Source organism: Rhagoletis pomonella, unplaced genomic scaffold (genome assembly GCF_013731165.1).
Source record: "Rhagoletis pomonella isolate Grant_MI unplaced genomic scaffold, Rhpom_1.0 Rhpom_scaffold_00003, whole genome shotgun sequence".
NCBI classification, from domain to species: domain Eukaryota; kingdom Metazoa; phylum Arthropoda; class Insecta; order Diptera; family Tephritidae; genus Rhagoletis; species Rhagoletis pomonella.
Genome location: NW_023458557.1, coordinates 20,290,603 through 20,297,621, shown reverse-complemented (window position 1 = coordinate 20,297,621; position 7,019 = coordinate 20,290,603).

The following is a 7,019-nucleotide window of genomic DNA, read 5'->3' as shown; positions in this document are numbered from 1 at the left end:
AAATCAGCAATACAGTCTAACAATATTTAAAAATGGACTAAATGACAAACTCAAACAAACAGTATTTGCAGCACTGCCCAACTCTTTTGACACCGCCACTGCACTCGCGCTAGAGACAGAACAAGGAAATCAACACGACAGCAGAAGCGTTATGTTTATCAGAAACAATTACAGAAACAGCAACTACACGAATAATCGCAATAACTCTTACCGGCGAAACACGAACAGCTACTACAACGATCAATCTAGTAACAGGTACAATAACAGTAATACCTATAATAATAACAGAAGACCGCACAATAATACAAGAAACATTTCTAACCAGAGAACAAATAGTATATTTTACCAATTAACACAAAAATACCAACGAACAAAACCGTAGAGATTCCACCCAGAACAGAAATAATACTACCCATTAAATTAAATATACAGGAAGACAGCGTAGTCTTTAACCAGGAAATACATAAAGGTGTATTTCTAGCAAACTCGATTGCACCTGCCAAAGGTATTTCCTATGTAAAGACAATGAACGTTAACAGTCATGCAGTTAATATTGAAGAATTTATGGGTCAATTATCGATAGCAATCGAACTTCACTTTCGTTGCTAGTTGCCTAAACAATATTACAGATGGCAACTGGCAACTTTCAACTGACAACTGCAGTTGCTACAAAGTGTATTTGCAGGCGACAACATTTTTGTGGTTGCTAGGAATGTTTTTGGAGCGTATTTAGGAGCGAAAATTGAAGTGTCATATATTTTACTTTTTAGTAATTTAATTATTATTAACATTAATTATTATTATTAACATTTTGCAATACAGTTTGCTTTTACAGAATAATTTAAAAATAAAACAATAACTTGAAATTTTGGTTCCGGTGGAGTACGCCCTTTGGCGAAACAAAAGCGTACACTGATTGCAAATTTTTTCCTTTATCAACTAAAGCAACTCTTTTAAAACTATCCACACACCAAGTTTTCCAAACTGAAGTCATTGCTGTGGCACTTCCTTCTGCGAAAAATCGAGGAGGTGCGTAAGCTTTTATGAGCAGAGGTATTGAAGTTGAACGAAGAGGTTCGTTCATCTGTTTATTAACCAATTATACTACAGCTCCTTTTGAAAGTCCTCAATATGCTTTGAAAATGAACACAAAACGATAATAAAAGAAAAACCTTGAAAGCATTAACTTTTGCTTACAGTGCACGCGGTAGCTCTAGAGGATTGGAATTATCCTTTAAATGTCGCCTGATTGAGGCCGCTTTTCTCTTCCCCTTAAACACATAATTGTGATGAACTTAGCTTTATTGCTGTCTTTTAAAACTCTTTATTTTAATAATTTAATTTTACTTGCGCAGCTTGTTTACAGCTGCTTGCTGATTGTGGCACTGTCAAATTTCGATTATCGATAACTCTACAGCAACTTACGATAGTTGCCATTCGTAATACAAATTTTCTTTTCAGTTGCGTCGCCAGCTGGCAACCGAGCCGTGGTTGCGTTGCTATCCGTAATCGACCCATTAAATGCACGACAGAAAAATTAACAAATTACAATATACTAAATACACATACTCAAGCAAATACATACAACAATGAACGCTTTAATAAATTAATGAAAGAATTGAAACTAAATAACCTAGGTAAAGAAACAGAAACAGAACTAAAAGAAATTTTCCGCAAATATCAATCGATTTTTCATTTGGAATAAGAAAACAGTTTCAGGAAATAACTTTTACAGCCAAAATCCTAACTTAACAGACAACGCACCGGTATACATAAAGAACTACAGACTACCACAAATTCAGAAAGAAGAAATACAAAGGCAGGTACAGAGAATGATTGATAATGACCTCATTGAACCTTCTGTCAGTCCATACAATTCTCCATAGCTTCTAGTACCCAAAAATAGTGAAAACGATAATAAGAAATGGCGTTTAGTAGTGGATTACAGAAAATTAAACGATAAAATAGTAAATGACAAGTTTCCAGTAGCAAGATTAGAGGATGTATTAGATGTCTTAGGACGAGCCAAGTAATTCACAACTCTAGATATGACTAGTTCTTTTCACCAAATACCTTTACAAAACTATTCAAGACCACCAACTGCATTTTTCACTCAAGACGGACAGTACCAATTTAAATGATTGCCATTCGGATTAAAAATATCATCTAAGAGTTTCCAAGGGATGTTGACAATCGGTTTAAAATCAGAAACTTTCCTTTATGTAGATGACATCATTGTTTTTGGATGTTCTTTAAAACACCACAACAAAAACCTCTTAAAAGTTTTTGAAATACTAAGGTATTACAACCTCAAATTAAATGCAAGCAAATGTCAATTCTCGAAATCAGAAGTCATTTATTTAGGACATTTAATAACGGACAAAGGTATCAAAACCGACCCAGCTAGTTGCGAAGTAGAACGCAATTACCCGAAACCAACAAATCCAGACGAAACGAGAAGATTCATTGCAGTCTGCAATTATTACAGACGTTTTATTCCAGACTTTGCACAAATCGTCAAATGTCTAAATTCTCTGTTGAAAAAAGGAAAACCTTTCATTTCGTCTGAAGAATGCGAAAAAGCATTTAATAATTTAAAAGAGAAGTTAATGAACCCACCAATACTACACTACCCGGACTTTGACAACCCATTTATACTTACAACAGACGCATCAGACTTCGATTTAGGAGCTATTTTATCACAAGAAGAAATAGGTCACGATTTACCAATATCGTACGCAAGTAAATCATTACAAGAACATGACATCAACAAACCCATTATAGAGAAAAAGTTATTAGCAATCCATTGGGGAATTAATTATTTCAGAACTTATTTCTATGGCAGAAAAGTCATAGTAGGAACTGACCACAGACCACTAGTGTCATTGTTTTCACACAGAAATCCATCATCGAAAATGACAAGAATTAGAATAGATTTATCAGAATACGACCTCGAAATTGTATACAAACAAGGAAAAAGAAATACTAACGCAGATGCATTATCACGCATCAAGATGGACAGTGACATACGCAAGTCTATGATTCCAATAAGTGAAAGTGAAAAAGAAAATAGGAAAAGTATTAACATTATAACAAGGAGCAAGGCCGAATTATTATTATAGAAAATGAATTATCGCAAGAAAATACGAATACGGGTACACACATTAACAAAGAAAACACAACTTCCAAGAGGCCTGATCAACTTCATATTTGAAAATGTACATATTTTAATGACGTAAAGAAAATAAAGAATTTGAAATTTATTATTGAAAAAATAGTAGTACTACAATTGAAATAATTAATAATGAAGTGCACATAACTTGTAATGATTACGCTTTAATCTAGATTCAATGTTGGAGAAACTACATAGTTCATTGATAAATTCAAATATAAAGGAGATAGCCCTTTGTAAAAAAGATTTTATATTTAAAAATAATGATATGAATGCATTCAAGAAGAAATATAATGAATTAGAAATGAATAAACGCGCGCCAATAAAAATACTTATATATGAAGCTCCAAAAGAAATAGAAAGCATGATACTTAAATATAAATTAATAGATGCATTTTTGGAAAAATATGACAGATGGTCAAAGAATTTATAAATAACTGCAAGAAATGCACACAAAGCAAAATTGTAAGACATACAAAGGAACCACTTGTAGTGACAGACACGCCAATGTCAACATTCGAAACCATAACGATTGACACTGTAGGCCCACTACGCATATCAAACGGCTACAGATACATATTAACAATGCAATGCGATTTATCGAAATTTGTGATAGCACACCCAATTGTAAGTAAAGACGCGAAAACAATGGCAACCACTTTAGTTGAACAACTAATTCTCAAGTACGGCTTCATTAAAACATTAAAATCTGACAGAGGGACAGAATTTGTAAATGAGCTTATGAAAAATGTGTACAATCTACTTAACACTAAGCAAATATTTTCCACGCCATATCACCATCAGACAATAGGTTCACTTGAGAAAAACCACAGAACACTTAAAGAATATTTACTTTCATTTGCCAAATATTATGAATGGGGCAAGTGGATCCCGTATTACACTTTCGCCGTATGAATTAGTATTTGGTAAATTACACACGCTGCCAAGCGATAACATAAGCAAGCTAGATGAAATTTATGACATGGAAAATTATGTCAATGAGTTGAAACTGAGACTCGAACCCTCAGTAAAGAATGCCAGAAACATAATAAATATTGTAAAAAATAAACGGAAGTCAAAATACAACAACAATGTAAACAAAGCCAAGTTCGAAATAGAGACTTAGTTTATGTAAGAGTAGAAAGCAGAAAGAAAAACCAGAGTCAATACGAAAATGTGAAATTGAAATGAAATTGTAAATACAAGAGGAGTAAATTCCACCATAGATATTAATGGTAAACATAAGGAATTACATAATAATCCATTAAAAAATACTTAGGATTTAGCAAGTAATTTTATCACCAATACAATATAAGCAGAATATTAATTTATACATATAAAAAAACCCATGAACAGCATTTTCATATCTCCATTATCTTAAAAAATTATTTCACTATTCCACAGAAATAATTTTTCGCTTCGGGGTAAGGGTATAGTGAGTCACGGCAAAATGCAACTATGGAGCAACTGGAGCTATGAAAGTGGCTTAGGAAATAATTTGTGTATAAATAGCATTAAATTTGATCAATAAAATTATAATATGAATGACATGCTTTGACTTCATCATTTCTCCAAATTCGGCAAATCAAAAGTTGCCTAGATAAAGATTTCGGCAGCCTCACGGCTGCCTATCGAACGGCAGAGTCCTCTCTGCCTTTATAAACAAGAGGATCAAATTAATTAAATAAATATAGGACCTCCACACCAGTCTTCCCCTGGTGATTGTTTGGGGCATACCCAATTCCACGCCTTTTGCGTTGAAATCTCAAGCAACAACTATGTGGCCGGTTATATCACGCAACTCATCTTCAAGGCCTTCGAGCTTTTCCTTGAGGACAGGGACTGTGTCGTTTGGAGACAGGTAGCAGCTCACCCACACGTAGCAACGTCCGACACCGCTGCTCTCTGCGCTATTGTTGGGGTTAGCAATCCATATAGCGACCGAGCCTGATTGGTCAACATGCCAGGTTTCCTTTGTTCTATACGGTTCCCTGATGATGACAGCGTCTGCTCTTTGTTCAAGGACCAATTGCTCCAGCAGGTCATCAGCTACTGTCTTAGCGTCAATAAGGGCATCTCTGAAGGTTTTGCATGCTCCGGACCCGGGCAGGTGATTTGAATTTTTCTGATCATCTCCTTCCGAGCACAAGTAGCAGTATGGGCTTTCTTTACATGCAGAGGCTATGTGGCCCTGCTGACTACATTTCCAGCATAACCTGCTCCTGTCTGGGCCTTTGCATGACGCCTTTTTGTGGCCATATCCCAGACAACGAAAACACCTATGGACATCCGTGCGCTCTCGGACACGGCAGATAATGCAACCTACTCGCCGCTTCACCTTTTCAATAAGAGTCCGGCCTGGCAATTCGTCTATTTCCACCACGGCCATTCTTTGTTCTCGCGAGTTTACAGCGAGGAGTGAGACGCGAAGTTGGCCATTCATCTTTTCTCCTAATTCCCCGCGTGTAGCGTTCTCCACTTCTGGCACCGTGGTTAGTCAGTCCATGCCCAGAACTACTGGCCAATGGCAGTGCACACATTTTCCTTAAATGCTGAGTGGTCGCCACAGCACTCCATCTCGAATATTGTTATTGTTATTATTAGTTGCGTTCCAGATGCTTCACGATATTCACGAAATTCACGATTTGCAGGAACAGCTGTTTTCCCCATCAATAAACCTTATGGGAGGTGGTCACCTGGAACGACTTCCAGTAAAAACCTGCAAATCGTGAAGCATCTGGAACGCAACTAATATTATTCTTTTTTCGAAGGACAGGGAAATGCTTTATGCACTGGCCGCGGACGTTAGTCTCTATACTACCTTCCCCGAGTGTGGGACTGCTATCGCAGCGTGTTGGGCTACCCACTAAAACTAAAACTCCCACCGCCCGCGCAAGAATCCCGCGATACTTCAGCTTTAAGGCTGCTCTGTTGTAGGGGCGTTTCATTCGGGTGTCCTCAGTAGACATCCATCTTCTCGTTTGCAGCGGAGTACGAATTTCACATATCTCGCAACTGATTCCCACTTGTCTGCATTGGAGATCATTACCCCAATTACGTTGTTCAGGGTTATGTCTCCGTACCTTTCTTCCAACATTCTGCACGAAGACAAGAAGTGCTCGCAAGTGACAGAATGGTGAGTCTACCCTACCCATTCTATGAAGATATTCTCGGAAGTAACCATGACCGGTGAGGAATTGCGTCAGGTAGAAGTCGACTTCCCTGTGCGTTCTTTTCATCCATGTTTGAAAGTCAGCTATTAGGGTGTGCGCCCATCGACTTTTTGTGCTCGCGTTCCAGTTTTGTTTCCACTGCTTGATAAGTTGCTCGCGTGCCCTTGCCGCGGCAGCTGCTCGGCCTATCTCAGCACTGAGATTAAAAATCTCTTTTCGCGCGTAAGCAAGAAGCTCAAATGGCATGACGCCAGAAATAACTAGAACCGCATCCGCGAACATTGTACGGTATGCAAAAGCAATGCGTAGTGCCCCTCTGCGTTGGACCGAACGCATTTGAATCCGGTAATTTTTGACTTTCAATGCGTCGGCCCATATCTCTGCCCACGTTCGCCGTAAGCCGGCTTAGAGTCACCGTGCTCTGCGCAACTTTTTCACATACGCCATGAATGTGTTCTTAGAATGTGAGTTTGCTGTCAGCCTTCACCCCTAGATATTTGTAGACCTAGAAGTTGTCACGAGCTGAAATCCGACCATCATGTTTGTAATTGTTGGCATCCGTTTCGTGGTGAGGAGCACGATCTGTGTTTTGGCTGTAGCCAACTGCAGACCGTGATCGCTCACCCATCCACTGACGCTGCGCATTACCTTGTTCAGCTTGAGCTGCGCTAGCT